The sequence below is a fragment of the Brachypodium distachyon genome, chromosome 1 (genome assembly GCF_000005505.3).
Source record: "Brachypodium distachyon strain Bd21 chromosome 1, Brachypodium_distachyon_v3.0, whole genome shotgun sequence".
Classification (NCBI taxonomy): domain Eukaryota; kingdom Viridiplantae; phylum Streptophyta; class Magnoliopsida; order Poales; family Poaceae; genus Brachypodium; species Brachypodium distachyon.
The window spans coordinates 65,323,051-65,338,896 of NC_016131.3; the positions used below are offsets into that span (position 1 = coordinate 65,323,051).

Genomic DNA, 15,846 nt, shown 5'->3' on the forward strand with positions numbered 1-15,846 from the left:
CACGCGGATCTACAAACGCCGGAACTCAGAGCACTGGGAGAAGGGATCGCCGGCTGCCAAGTTTTCCACAATCCTCTTAGTCTCCCTGCGATTCTGCTTTGCCTCCCTCTCTCTCTCGCCAATTATGCTTTCCTTCCAACGTCGCACCGTTTCTTTCCCTTTCCCGCGCCCTTTCTTTTCCCTCCCGCGCGCGGCTTGATTTTGCCTCCCCCGCATCTGCCTCCCCCCCTCTCTCTTTGACTTTAATTCACGGGAGGATACTCGATTCTGGTTCCCTTCTGCAATGCGTCACCTTGATTTTCCTCTCCCGCATGGCCGCATCTACTCTGTTATGTCCGTGGCGTCGCGATTGCAGCTCGCGGTTTGGCAACACCCTATCGGATCCTGCCCCTCCGCTTTGAGCCACCGAGGAGCGCCACTGTTTTCGGACGAGGTGGGTTCTTATCGCGCGAGGTGACGGCAAGGGAGAGCGAGACGCTAGAAAAAAAGAAGAGAAAAACCGGTTCGGGATCAACCGCGCGGGGAAGCGGTGGCACACGGAAGTAATTTCTGAGAGTTGACGTACGGCGACTGTACCATCACCACCAACTTCAATTTAATATATTGGTATTAATTACACTCCAAACTTGCTAACTATTTTCGGGATAAGATCCCTAGAGTTAAGTCGAATATTTTGTCAAAAGACCAGGTCACCACTCCGCTCACCCTAACACAATTTAGAAAAAAAAAACTCAACACTAATTACAAGCCAATGCTGGCGAAGGCGCTTCCCAAAATGGGCAACCTAAACGTCTGCTTTTGCTGCACTGAATGAACTGAGGGATTGCACAACCGTTGGATTGGAAAAGAAGGGCATCCAGTAGGGGTAAGTCAGCCTTTAACTTACTTCAGCAAGTTAGAGAATCTGTGTCGACTTCATGTCGTCCCCACAGCTAGGTCTAGGCTCTATATAAGGGCAATGATGTGAACTCACGCTAGGCCAAGAGTGGACATGATTTTATTTTTAAAAATTGCACCACCTAGATTTTGAACTCAGAACCCTTGTCTAGTCTAGACTGAAAACATGTGGTACTGAATCTGAAGCTCGAAACTGTTACAAAAGAAGTACTCTTACAAGGATATTGTCCAGAGAAAACAGCTTACATTATAGGAAGGTTTGTTGCTTCCTCACATCTTAAAAGTTCGGCATAAGCATAAAGATAAAGGACATTCAGGTTTTGCAGTTCATCATGTGTTCCCATTTCAACAAGATGCCCATCTTCCATTGTAGCTATGTAATCAGCATGTTTAATGTTTAATGTTTAATGAGGCTAAGACCCCTAGCTAATATAATGGTGAACCTTCCCAACATGAGAACATCTAATGCTTCTTGCAACCTTTTCAGCTGAAAATTCAAGTCCACCTGTGATTTTGTCAAGCAAAGAATTGATGGACGCGAAAGCACAGCATGAGCTATTGAAAATTTGAACTTTTCTGCATCCATGGCTAATCATTCGGCCCTGCATTACCTGTGTTTCATAACCCTTTTCAAGTGAACTGATGAACCCATGGGCATGTGCTGTCTTGGCAGCTGCTTCTATCTGATCAAAGGTAGCAAATCTAACATAAGCAATGCTATCTCTAATGCTCAAACTTAGTAATGCAGGTTCTTCTGTAACCAGACCAATTAAGCTTCTTAACCAATCTACCATCCAGAAGGACTTCGCCTAAAAACATAAAAAGAGAAATCTTAGTAAAAAGGGATTGACAATGGGGAGTGTAAGATGCGTCCCAACGATGTTACCTAACGTTGGATCATAGAATCTCTACATCAGAGGAATTGTGCTACTTTTCCCTGAGCCATTCTACCAACAAGTGAAACAGTTTTTCTAGCAGGTGCACCCACAAAAAACCACTTAAAATTGAAATTTCAGGACATGAGACCATAACTAAAATACAGGTTTCTTAATTGAAAGTTCCCTGCACTTCGGGTAAGGTGGTTCCTTCCAGATTGGAGCTTGAAGTCGAATGGGTTATCATCTCATATAGTCTATAAGCCGCAATCTGCCCTTCCTCAAATGAATATTAGCTGCTTGGTTCAGAGCATTAAAAGTTGGGAAAAGAAAATATTAGCTCATATTATTACTAGATGGGGGAAAAAGAAGGAAATGGGTTTAGCTTGCTTACAGGCCGCTAAGAATCACAGCAAATAAAGCTAGCACAACTTCACCACCATCAGCTTTCCCATGAGCAATCAGGTATCTTCCAACCCAGAGTTGCAAAACACAAGAACCCATAGGTAAATCCAAGGTCAATTCCTTGAACAAAGCTTATCAAAACAAATATGCTTTGACCATATATTTCTAATCAGGCTAACCTAGCTAGAGAAGACATGCATGAAAGAAAACCAAGGACGTGAGGTGTTCAAGCTCATCGATGACGACAGCAAGTCAAACTCATTGGTAGGTTAACCTAGGTCGGATCAAGCTCTGGTGGTTGTCAGCGGCGAGGATGGACAATGGTTGTGAGCCCGATGAAGTTCCAATGGTTGCCGGCAGTGAGGACAGATAGTGGCAGCGGTGCTTCAACATCGTGGCAAGGCTACGAGCGATTTAACTCGAAATAAACATAGGGGAAATATTCTACAGGTGAAGCAAATAGCATATGGTGAAGGAATTGTGTAGATACCCACAAACGAGAGAGATCAGAGCTCGCAGAGCAGCTGTTGGAGTTAGACAAGAATGGACAGCGCGTCGTCGAAGTGGTTTGTTGTCACGCGCCTAAGGATGGCAGGATTTGTCGATGGGTGTGATGATGGCTATGTTGACTCCTACAAAAATGACAAGGCGGAAAGAAACCATCTAGTTGGCACACGTCAAATTGACAAGTATGTGGTCAAACACCGACTGGTTTGGTTTGGTCAAACACCGACTGTCAAATTGACACGAATCATTCTATGTCTAAACCAAACCAGTCAGTGTTTGACCACACACGTGTCACTTTGACTTGTGCCAACTAGATAGTTTCTTTTCGCCTTGTCATTTTTGTAGGAGTCAACATAGCCATCGTCACACCCATCGACAAATCTTGCCATCCTTAGGCGCGCGACAACAAACCACTTCGACGACGTGCTGTCCATTCTTCTCTAACTCCAACAGCTGCTCTGCGAGCTCCGATCTCTCTTGTTTGTGGGTATCTACACAATTCCTTAACCATATGCTTTTTGACCACATCGAGTCACCGCCGCCATTGTCCATCATCGCCCCCGACAACCACTTGAGTTTCAACATACCCGTCGCCACTATAGTTCTCGCCGCTGACAACCACCAGAGCTTCATCAGACATAGGTCAACACATCACATCCTTAGTTTTCTTTAATGCCTCTGTTGTCTAGCTAGGTCAACCAGATTAAAAACGATGATGAAACATTTATGTTTTGTGGAATGGAAGTCCTGATAAAATCTTTCATTGGCACTGCAATTCGGAATACTATGGCCACCATATTATCCTTAGGGGGGCTGGGATCCAGCAGGCACCATAAGGCCGACCATGCACTTACTAACGAGAATGGGACTTCGGAGAGGCAGAGACGCAAAGTGCTGTTGTGGGTCAAACCCCATGGAGTTCATGCTAAGTTGAGCTTTCTTAGAGGTACCAAAGTGCAAGGAGTCATTTCGATCCATGCAACCCATTCCTAAATCAGAAGCCCAAGGCTCTTTTTATAATAAGTTTGGACATAGTTCTGTGAATCGTAGTGTCGGTGAAAGAATTTATCATGACTCAATACCATTCCCCAAAAAAATCTGCTTTGACCATATATTTAAATCAGGCTAACCCAGCTAGAGAATAGATGCATGAAAGAAAACCAAGGACATGAGGTCATCGATGAGGACGACAAGTCAACTCATTGGTAGTTGTCGGATCAAGCTCTGGTGGTTGTTGGCGGCGAGGACGGACAGTGCTTCAACATGGTGGCAAGGCTACAAGCGAGTTAACTCGAAATAAACCTAGGGGAAATATTCTACAGGCAAAGCAGATAGCATATGGTGAAGGAGTCGTGGAAATACTCAGCAACGAGAAAGATCGGACCTCGCAGAGCATTGGCTGGACTTAGAAGAATGGACGACGCGTCGTCGAAGTGCTTTGTTGTCGCGCTCCTAAGGATGGCAAAAGTTGTCGATGGGCGTGAAGATGGCCATCTTATGCAGAAATGACAAGGCGGAAAGAAACCATCTAGTTGGCACGAGTCAAAGTGACGCCTGTGTGGTCAAACACCGGCTGGTTTGGTTAGGACCTAGAATGACTCGGTGTTTGACCACACGAGCGCGTGACTTGACTTGTGCCAACTAGATGGTTTCTTCTCGCCTTGACGTTTTCTGGAGGAGTCAAGGTAAACACCACACCCATCGATAAATCTTGCCATCCTTAGGCGCACGATAGCAAACCACTTTGAGCACGCGCCAGCCATTCTTCTCTAACTACAGGAACTGCTCTGCAAGCTCCGATCTCACTTGTTGGTGGGTATCTCAACAATTCCTTAACCATATGCTTTTTTATCGCATGTAGATTATTTGCCTAGGTTTTTATCGAGTTCCCTCGCTCGTACCTTGCCACCATGTTGAGTCACCAACGCCACTGTGCATCATCACCACCGACAACCAACGGAGTTTCAATAGACCCATCGCCACTATTCATCCTCACCGCTAACAACCACCAGAGCTTCATCAAACACAGGTCAACACATCATGTCCTTGGCTTTCTTTCATGCCTCCACTACTAACCAGGCTTAGCCCGGCCGGGGCCTCCTTGGCCAACATATAAACAGGTTATGTTGTGCCGGCCCTCTAAGGAGGCCCGCCACCCCGATGGGGCCGGCCATGGCCTGCTTAGAATACAAAGGGAAATTTAAAACACTAAAAGAAAGAGAAGTGCTAAACGGAAGGCACGGCCTAAGCTTAGTCGCCGGTCGGCACGACTCGTTTAGCCCCGTGCCGGGCCAGGCCCGAGCCAGACCGTGCCGGCGGGATTTTTTTCGTCAACAAATCAAGATTTTATGTGATCAGACACATATTTTTAAATAACGGTGAGGCATATCATTGCAAAGGGATATGGGAAATATTCCTAGAATAAATGCACAAAGGATAAAAAAAGGCAAACACACTAATGCATACAATATCAAGAGGAATTGTCCAATACACAAATCACACCATGGGAAATATTCCTACAATAAATGCACAAAGGATAAAAAAAGGCAAACACACTAATGCATACAATATCAAGAGGAATTGTCCAATACACAAATCACACCATGCCAAGCACTTCGGATAAAATGCTCCAATACACAAATCACACCATGCCAAGCACTTCGGATAAAATGCTCCAATACACAAATCACACCATGCCAAGCACTTCGGATAAAATGCTTTGGAGCAGCGCCTGTATAGTGCCAAATGCATTTTATCCATTTCACTCCCCAATGGTTTTGTAATTTTTTTTTCCTATGATACTTTTCTTTGCTCATTCTTATTGCAAGACATACTTTCGTGCATAGGGCATACAAAGTCATGAACCATTTTATTAAGGTCTCATTCAAGAAGACACGGCCTGATTAAAGCGCTTACAACCACCCTAACAATTTTTTTTATGGAAAGACGGTAGGGGAAACCCCTAAAGTACAATTGTGAGCACCAAGATTTGAACCCTGGTGTGTGGAGTCATGCACCCACAACTCCACCACCACACCAAGAGGTGTTTCTCAACCACCCTAACATTGAAAGATTGAAAGAGGGGAAGGACCAGTCAATAATGCAAGAAGTTAGAAAACTAGATGACATCTTTCCTGATGAGCAACTATGTGTGGAAAAGTTATCTAATATTTTAAATGAAATCAAGTGTCATTTATTTTTATTTGCAAAGGGCTTACAACCCTTGACTTCTATAGTACACATTCCAAATACCAAAACTTTACTAAATTAATTTACTTGACATTTTCAATATCGGGAATGTGTACTATAGGAGTCAAGGGTTGTAAATCCTCGGCAAATGAAAACAAATGATATTTCATTTGATTTACGGTCATCGAAAAAGAGGTTTGTCAGTTTTCAAACTTCTTTCCATTTTTTACAAGTCTTTTTTTGTATTTCAATGTAAAGGTCATTGTAAGCTCTTTTATCACTATGAACTTAATAAAATGGTTCTAGATTTTGTAAAAGCTATGTATAAAAGTATGTCTTGTAAGAAGGATGAACAAAGGAAAGTATGAAGGGAACATAGAAAACCAAAAGGAACGAAATGGAGAAATTGCAGTTGGCACTATGCAGGCACTGGCCCAAAGCATTTCATCTGAAGTGCTTGCCATTGTGTGGTTTATGTATTAGAATATTCCTGATAATATTGTCCGCATAAGAATATTATGAAAGCAAGGAAATGGCTGAAGTCATAGAGCATACCATAAACGCCCATCCAACACCATTGCAAGGGCAAGGGCAAGGGCAGATTTCAGCAAACTTTTTTCAGTGTCACTTGAATTAACTCTTCGCGAGATAGTGTCATCATAAATATCTAGATAATTCAACAACATTTAACTTAGAATAGGCAGCTTTCTGATTATTCTAACATGAAATTACAAGGAAAATGTTTTCATTCCTTACCTTAAACTGAGAATAAGCTATTCATCACACCTGTAGCATACAAACAAACATAAGAACTCCATTATAATCATACAATTTGTGTCCTTGAGACCCAGGTGCAAGATAAATGAGAAGAATGTAAGCATAGGGTCCATCTATGCTCTCACCTGTGAATAGAATCACATACTTCAGAACATGGAAAGTTGTAAATTCTTGTATAACCCAAACAACCACAAGGAATACGATGAAACCTGTGAAGTTATATTTGAAGTAGAATGTGGTAAAGTTCTAAATGAAGACAGCAGCTTAGATACCACTGCATAATTCAAGATAGATATTAAATAAAATAGTAAATGGTCATGTTTATGATGTGAAAACAAGTGGGAAGACAAATGAAGGTAATGAAAAGTTGCAACAATAAATTAGCAAACTTACACTTTAAGCAACAAAGAGAACAATAATTAATGCTAGTGTAGAACCAGCCTGCTGCAATTCTTGCGGTGAGAAGAAGTGTGTATGAAAGTATGAATACCATTCTCCAAAAATGAACCCAGATCTGCAATTCGAACAGAACAGTAACACCAAAATAAAACCAAAGTGTAAAAATAAAATCAAGAGAGAAATGAAAAACAAATCACTATAGAGAATTCAAAAGGAAGTTGAATTTAACTTTTTTTAACTCATTAAGAGAACAAGAAATCATTGCGATATTCATAAGAAGCAAGGCCTTTTTAGCATGATTGCATGTGAGTCCTACAAAAGAGATGCTTCAGTTTTTTTCCTTCATATTTTTGCAGTCCAAAAGGTTCAAAGCAATCATCATCTTGGGTCTCTTATGTGTCCATCGGGGAAAGAAATAGCAATGCAAATTTCAGGCTCACAAGAACCCCGCTATGGCCACTTGTTGGTTGTGTTTTTGCTGAGAAATTGTACAAGGCAGAGGGATGGGATTAGTAACTGCTTTTCATCCAACAGGTAGGATTATCCAATATATGCCACCACGAGTTTGCGTAACTCCAACCTCATTAGCATGGACCTGCATGCCCTCAACCTGAAAAGCCAGTCACATTGAAACATGACATCAACCAAGGAATCTCTTTGATGGATGAACTCTTGAAGTAACATCACATGAGCCATCAGCGAACGACAGTGGACAGATATACCAAATGCCTGAAGCAGTACGGCTAAGTAATTGAAAATTCCAAATTCAAACATAACAAGGGACTACATAATTCTGAAAGGCTGGCTTAAATTTCAAAACTAAAGGACATGCATGTTCTCGGAAGAAAAGAAAATAAAGGACGGGACTGGACTGGATGAGGAACTCAGAAATGATCATTAGACATTAATTCATCACTCTTATTTTACCTATGGGGTCATCCACACTCCACACATAAAATCAACGTTCACCAACAATAAATAACAGTTAGTCCAACGAAGTGTATAAGATGGGAAAATAGGAAAAAGACAAAGATAAACAAATATGTGGGAAGTTATGCAATAAGTAACAATTAATATACCATTTTTTGTTCTAACTCAACGAAGGTTCATCTCCGGTGATACTGGTCAGAACTTCCGATTCTGCCATGCTGAAATCAAAGTACGCTGCACACAGAGTTTTTCAAGCAGTCACATTTTGCCCCTAATCCCACAGTTGTCTTTGGCTGCGCCTGCGGAATGCTGAAATCAAAACAATGTACGCAGAGGTCAATTTGCAGACCCAATATAGTTGAGCCACGGATCTGCATGACGAAGTGCAGGTTAGCACTGTAGCATTAGACAGTGCCCAAGGGAGCATGCATTCTCCAGAAATTTTACAACTTTGAACAGAATCCCTCTTAGATGAAATCCTTCGTTTTTTAGAAAGAAAAAAATGCAAAGATTCATTGTATGTACTCCCAGTCCCATGCGACCAAAGTAGTAAAAGGTGCAATGACAGTGTGCTATATAGAATCCGTCATACCTATTGGTGGTTACTGGTTAGTTACCTAATTTGCTTGAAAGTGCTAAATCACCTACAGGTATCTACACAACATGGTAGGAAAAGTTACTACCCGCTTCAAGCCTAACCGGAATTAGCCCACGGCTGCTCAGGTTGCAATGCACAACGTCCCGCGTAAAAAAAACAAATCGGTAGCGAGAAAGAAGCAAAAATAGATGGAAAAGCGTGCGGTTACAACTCCGCAGGTGAGCTTGCAGGCGAGGGCCTGATTGGTCTGGTGGAGTAAGACGGACATGAGCTTGCATTGAAGGGCGTAGCAGCCGGAACCGCGGAACGATTGGCGCCCTGAATCAGCGTCGATCCGAATCGAGCTCGAGGATCGGGGTCGAGGGGTGGGACGTCACGAATCGACGGCTGGAACGCGACCCCGTACATCAGAATCTCGATCCCAAATCGACGACGCCGGCCATTAGGTTCTCGACCCCAATTCAAGAAAATAATCTAGGAACGTGTAGATTCACGGAGTTGGAGACTCACCAGGCGTCCGCGCTTCAGGTGGCTGCGTCGGCCGGAACTGGTAGGGTGGCGGCGGCGCGGCAGCCCGCGGCCTCCTGGGCGTGGACGTGGTGGCCGAGGCCGCCGGGGCTGGGGCTTTCCCACGGTCCCGCCGCCGCGCACCGCGACGCCCCGTTCGCGCTTGCCTGTTCCTCTCCAGCGCGCCGCCGCTGTCCCGTACGGGCGTACGGGGCCTCCCATCCGAGGCGCCGCATGACGAAGCTGCGTGGACGTGACGAGCTTGAAGGGAGTGACCACGTGAGCAGGAACGTCCTCCACGACCACGACTACAAGGAAGGCAAAAACCCAAATCAGAAACTCACCTCCACGACCACGACTACAAGGTGGCGACCGGCGCCGGCGGGGTATTGAGATACTCACAGCGAGGATGACGACGTTGGACGGCGATGAAGACCACCTGCCACCTGGTTGTGGCGGCAGCACCAGTTCGTCGCCGCAGATCTGCCTCCGACACTCGGACCCCGAGCGAAAGGGGGGGCGAACAGAGACGGGAGAGCACGAGGAGATGGGGGGTTTTACGCGTTTGGGCCCCTAGATTGGCTATATGTAGTCCGGTTTAGCGAATGCCGAGGTAAGGGGTTGCCTGGCCATTAAAGTGCTGGCCCAGGGCCATAATTGGCGTTAATCTACGCGTTTAATCGCCAGAGGCTCCGGCCCCCCAAGGTGCTGTGCTGGACGGCGAACGACTTGAGGGTCGAAGGGCTCGTTTGCTTTGCGGCCGAGAGCTGTCGTGCCAACGGTTGGCGTGCCAACACCCCCGAGGCTACCTGCCATTTGTTTCAGCGTCTTGAAATTGGCTCGCCCGCGTCAGCTTCCTGAAAAGTCGCCCGCGCTAGTCATGCTTTGCGCCCCGCGCGCGGGCGAAAAAGGGCCGGCTCCAACGTCTTGGCGTGGTGGACGAGGGCAAAAACCAAACAGGCCTAAAATGACGTCGCTCGAGGTCGACGTTCGGGGTTCTGACTTCTGAGGTCTGTGCTTGCCTGGTTCATCTTTGATTGAATCGACTCAGTATTTGCCCGCTTTCGCAAAACGTGTTTCTAGTCTGAGAAACTAACTAGGTTGTGGGGGTGGAAACCCCCGTTATCCTTCGAAAGAACGAGACGTTTGCACGGGTTTAGAAAATCACCGAACCTCATGCCTCATCTATACATAACGACACATCGGCGTCATGTGAGATCAAATCCGACATTAGACCTGTGCTTTGATATGGGGACACATGAGGGGATTTTTAACTCTCCGGCTTGAAATTCGCTCACAACGGAAGTCGAACTCGAGACGAAAAGGGTGCTACTAGATATTGACTAGAGGCTCGTTTGCATGTGTTTCTAGTCTCGTTTTTTTGGATTCTCATCAGAACTGGAACTCTCAAATTCTGAAAGTTCTATCATATCGTCTATGCTGCGTCGACGTCAATACAATGAGTACATCGACTGGCTTTGTCGCTGTGTTCTTTTCCTCAAAGACCTCGAAGCAATGTAACATGCGTGAGTCCATAGAGCGTTATGTCCTTCCACTCATGCAAAACCCCACTGCACGCCTTCAATCAATAATCAACAGAGCGGGGACGGGACTTCCACATGGTGTCACTATAGGAATGTAAGCGGGAAACCCACTTCCATTGAACTTGCGAGTTTAAAAAGTTTGCTCAAAATTAGACTTTAAATTTGGAGGTTAGCTTAAAAGTGAGACATAAACGGGATCCCACTTGCATACGTGTGTATCATTATATGGAGGTTACACAATCGGGATTGGCGAATCATCATGTCTCACCAGTCGGTTTGATTGTCCCGTCACTATTATGGTTGGAGGTTTTTTACGGTAGGGACCAACAAATATAAACCGTCCATAAGATTGATCTAAAGGTCTAGATTTATCAATACTAGGAGAGTAAATGAGTAGTATTTTTCGCTAAAATGGCAAAACGGGAAGAAAAGCCAAACAAATTCCACACATATGGAAGTGCATTTGGAGCACAGAGGCAGAATAGGAATAAAATCAATTGGTGATAGCAGAACAAGCAACCAAACAATTAATCGGTGTGTGATACGCTATTTGACACGGAATGTTTTTTAAGAAATCAATTGCTTCGTGAAGCAGGGAGGAGTCGAAAATTCAATCGCTAGAAACTGTCAATACTTCCTGCCACCTGAAATTGTCAAACGGTGGCATCCGGAGAGAAATCGATTTGGCGCTGGACAAAAAATGACGCCGGCCGGCCGGCAAGGGCACCGGTGGACAAGGACGGCGGTGGCCAATCGCTATTTTTTTACGTGATGATGGGTCTATCGGATGAGCGACAGAGGCAGTGGATCAGGACAGAATTACCATTAGGAAAATAAATCAATAATTAGGATATCCAAAGGTGAATTACAAGAATACCCACGATTCCAATACTACTCCTTCCGGTACTAGTAAATTGTACTCACTCGGTTCCTAAATACTTGTCATGATTTTAGTGCAAAGTTGCACTAGAAACGGAGGGAGTACCAGAGTTCTATGGTTGAGGGTTGAATACTTGAATAGAGTGTACGCAGATGATGTCCACCTCCTCTTCTGCGTCTATACTTGGTTATCAAATATACCTAGAAATGCTTGAACTTCGAGAGACGGTGAGCAAAGTGCAAACAATACTGTTGTTCGTGGTTTCCTCGGTCTTTTACCGTGTTTCGGTGAAATCGTCTTTGCTGAGCGTAAGCTAAGCTACCCTAAATAGTTCGGGATAGGAGCTCTTGCAAGCTTGTGTGGTCGCCGTTTGCTTTTGTTGGGAAGGAGCCTTGACGTGGTCACATTAGAGCGCTAGGGCTGCTCGTAATCCAAATATTTGTGCCCTTTTCTCCCTTCTTTCACAAATTGCTTGGAGGCTTGTGTTACATATTTGGGGAACAGCGTTGACAGGTACTCTTCCGTTCCATATAAATTGGCGCGGTCTGAATTAGTTATTAGATCTTATATTTAACGTGTATTCTGAGCGGGGGAACGTGCCCCGCCTCGTCTTACACACCGGCGCGCGGTGATCCGTCCGATCTAACTCCCCTCGATCCCATCTCTCAGTTTTCCCGATAGCTCTCGTTCTCCTCCCGATTGAACCCGAATCCCGAGTGGGGCACGACCGCGGCGGCCGGATAGGATTCGGCGGCGGAATTGGCCGTGGAGTGACGGCGGAGATGCGCACACATGCACACGCAGAACAGGGCGCGACCGCGGCGGCGGGGCCGCGTCGGAGCAGGGGCGCGGGGCGGCGGCGAGGTCGCGTCGCAGCAGGGGCTCGACCGCGGCAGCGTGGCGTCTTCGGTGCAGGGGCATGGGGCGCCAGCGGGGTCGCGTCGCAGCAGGGGCTCGACCGCGGCAGCGTGGCTTCTTCGGTGCAGGGGCGCGGGGCGGCGGCGTCTTCGGGCGGAGGCGCGGGGCGGAGGCGGGGCCGCGTCGCAGCCGGGGCACGGGGGCGGCGGCGGGGCCGCATCGGAGAAGGACGCGGGGCGGCACCCAAATTCCAAGCAGGGCGCCGGCTTCGGTTGTGGTGCACGTGCAGACGCCGGCGTTGTGTTTCGGCAGCCACCAGGAGCAGCAGCTTCTTGCCTGAGTTGCCTGAGACTGAGAGCGCGTCGGCGGGGACGATGGCGGGGTCCTGTACTAGGTAGCGGCAGATCAAGCGAACACCGTGCGGCCAGCGCCGATGGCCTGATTCTGCGGCTAATTTTTTTAAAATAATACAATTTTTTTAATATTTTCGAAAATAATACGCGTTTCAAAAAAAATTCAAAAATAATACGGCCTCGGTCTGGACCAGGCCGATTAGGCTCAGTCCGCCTGACCGAAACTGATAAGGCCCTGTCGGCCTGACCCAGGCCGACTGGAGGTCGGGCCGACAGGGCAGTCGGCGTTGCCAAGGCCGATAAGGTGCCGACGGGATGGGTCGAGGGCGCAGAGAACCAGCATTCTCCAGACACGCCTGCCTGCTGCAAGCAGAATCACATGTGCATGCATGCCCCAGGTGCGCTTGGCCAACGTACGTACGTACATATCTTGCATGCATAGCTAGCAGCAACGCAACGTACGCAACGCAGTGCAAGCGGGCGGCAGCCGCCGTCGCACTTAGCTGCTTGCATGCCACGGGATATATACATATCCAACGATCAGCGGTCACAAGGACGGACGAAACGAACGAGCTAGCTAAGCTAGGCGCAGAACCGACGAACGTGATCAACGATCGTGCATCAGTGCATGCATGGACGGATGGATCGAGCACGGCAAGCTAGAAGCGTATAGGCACGTGCATACGAGCTGGCCGATGGCAAACGAAGGGCCCACAACCCAGCCCGTCGGCCCCTTATCAGCCTTGGCAAGGCCGACTGCTCTGTTAGTTTTGGCCAGGCCGACTAGGCCTAATCGGCCTGGCCCAGACCGAGGCCGTATTATTCTTGAATTTTTTTTTTAAACGCGTATTATTTTTAAAAATTATTAAAAAAATCGTATTATTTTAAAAAATTAGCGATTCTGCTTGGGCAGATTGAGCTCTTTAGGTTTTGTCGCGTCATTATACATGCCATTTGCTGCAGATTTCATTGGATGCATCCATCCATCTTCGTGTTACCTATTTTTCGGTTACGGTTTAGTTAGGCGTGAGATGATCTCGGAACCATGTACACTAGGTAGTCGCAAATCAACGGAACGCCATTGTCCTGCACCGCCGCTGCGCCCAACTCCTTCACCATCTCTTGGTTGTTGTTTTAAACTGGCAAGTAGGCATGGTTAATCTGGCAACTGTGTATATGTAGTTAATCTGGCAAGTAGGTGTGGTTAACCTGGTAAGTAGCCGCAAATAATCTGGCAACTATGTTCAGTTATCCTGGCAAGTAGGCATCGTTAACCTAGCAACTAGCCGCAAATAAAGCCTTCTTGTTATTGAATGCCAATTGAGAGTGAGTGAACTTGAGATTAGACATAGCTAACCCGATAACTAGGCATGTCAATTAGGTGTTGTTAATCTGACGGTGTCGTTAATCTGAAAATTAGGTGTCCTTAATCTGGCAATTAGTTGTCGTTAATTTGGCAAGCAGGCACAATTAACCTGGCAAGTATGCACCGTTAACCTGTCAAGTAGCCGCGAATAATGCTACTTGTTATTGAATGCCGATTGGAGTGAGTGAACTCGAGACTAGACATAGCTAGCCCGATAAGTAGGAATGGCAATCAGATGTGGTTTCTGGCAAATAGGTGTGGTTAATCTGACAAGTATGTGTGGTTAACCTGGCAAGTAGCCGCAAATAATCCGGCAAGTAGGTTTAGTTATCCTGACAAGTAGGCATCGTTAACCTGGCAGGTAGCCGGGCAAGTAGGTTTAGTTTTTCTCGCAAGTAGGCATAGTTAACCTGGCAAGTACCGCAAATAATGCCTACTTGTTATTGAATGCCGATTGGAGTGAGTGAACTCGAGACTAGACATAGTTAGCCCGATAAGTAGGCATGCCAATTAGGTGTGGTTAATCTGGCAAGTAGGTTTGGTTAATCTGACAAGTAGGTGCGGTTAACCTGGCAAGTAGCTGCAAATAATCCGGCAATTAGGTTTAGTTATCCTAGCAAGTAGTACCGTTAACCTGGCAAGTAGCCGCAAATAATGCCTACTTGTTACTGAACGCCGGTTGGAGTGAGTGAACTTGAGACTACACACAGCTAGCCCGATAAGTAGGTATGGCAATTAGGTGTGATTAATTTGACAAGTAGCCGCAAATAATCCGGCGAGCAGGTTTAATTAACCTTGCAAGTAGCCGCAAATAATGCCTACTTGTTATTGAATGCCGATTGGAGTGAGTGAACTCAAAACTATACATAAGCTAGCCCGAGAAATAGGCATGGCAATTAGGTGTGGTTAATCTAACAAGTATACACTGTTAACCTGTCATGTAGCGGCAAATAATGTCTACTTGTTATTGAATGCTGACTAGAGTGAGTGAACTCAAAACTACAAGTAGCCTTGTAATCCACAGGTGTGCAATTCTATAATGACAAGTAGGCTTAGATAAATACCGACATGTCGGTAATTAGTCATGTATAAGCGGATAATACATACAGATTAACCGGCAAATTAGATACACTTCGACCGGCAAGCGTGACTTCGTGATATGTGAAAGTGACATTGATTTTTTTCGGCGATCTCTGGTGAAATGATCAATTCCTACGTATTAAAACCGGTCGAAATTTTGATCTATTGCAATTTAGAAGAAAAAAGGAAAAAAAAACTAAGCGTTTGGGAGCTGGGATGGTGGCACTTGCTAGCTCTAAGAGGTCTGATGTGTTCGCTAGCTGCTGTGCTGGGCAACATGCGGGCGCGTGGAGCTGGACTTCCACAGGAAACGTGCGCGCACGAGAAGCGGAGACCCGGGCAGCCGTAGCCCGTAGGTGTGCAGGTGCAGGCGGGAATCGGCAGACGCGCTGCGCGTGCGCGAGCGGGCGCCGCTGGGTTTGCTTAAGGTCCTATATTTAAGTCAAATTTAATGGTCAATAAAATATCAAATCACGAGTCACGAGAATATTAGTTGAAGATTTGACGAGGATATATTTGATGTGCCGGTAATAAACATCAAAGTAGTTTAAGTCTCACGTATGAGCAATATGCATTTCTCGTTGTTTCTCTTCACGGGTCATAAGATTATTATATGCAGTAAACTCAGCTTCATAATCATAGTCTACATAGATATGTTATAAACGAATATTTGAAGAATTA

General features: G+C 45.9%; 1 long non-coding RNA gene and 2 other non-coding genes across 14 annotated transcripts; all 3 read right to left on the minus strand.

The window, feature by feature from the left end:
- Nucleotides 1-975: 975 nt before the first annotated feature.
- LOC104581805 lies at nucleotides 976-9,692 on the minus strand. Of its 12 annotated transcripts, XR_002964573.1 has the most exons (12): nucleotides 9,487-9,672; nucleotides 9,088-9,392; nucleotides 8,129-8,288; nucleotides 7,044-7,659; nucleotides 6,776-6,859; nucleotides 6,630-6,659; nucleotides 6,429-6,540; nucleotides 2,167-2,241; nucleotides 1,784-2,068; nucleotides 1,664-1,706; nucleotides 1,509-1,580; nucleotides 976-1,402 (listed from the first exon to the last, which is right to left on the minus strand). It is a non-coding gene; the product is annotated as an uncharacterized LOC104581805 (long non-coding RNA). The 12 variants fall into 12 exon arrangements; XR_002964568.1 differs by having other exon boundaries at nucleotides 976-1,580; XR_002964561.1 differs by having other exon boundaries at nucleotides 1,664-2,068; nucleotides 9,487-9,671.
- Nucleotides 4,128-4,417, minus strand: MIR7744 (microRNA MIR7744). The gene has a single exon (NR_127031.1). It is a non-coding gene; the product is annotated as a microRNA MIR7744 (primary transcript).
- On the minus strand, nucleotides 5,886-6,022 carry MIR7771 (microRNA MIR7771). The gene has a single exon (NR_127062.1). It is a non-coding gene; the product is annotated as a microRNA MIR7771 (primary transcript).
- Nucleotides 9,693-15,846: the final 6,154 nt, after the last annotated feature.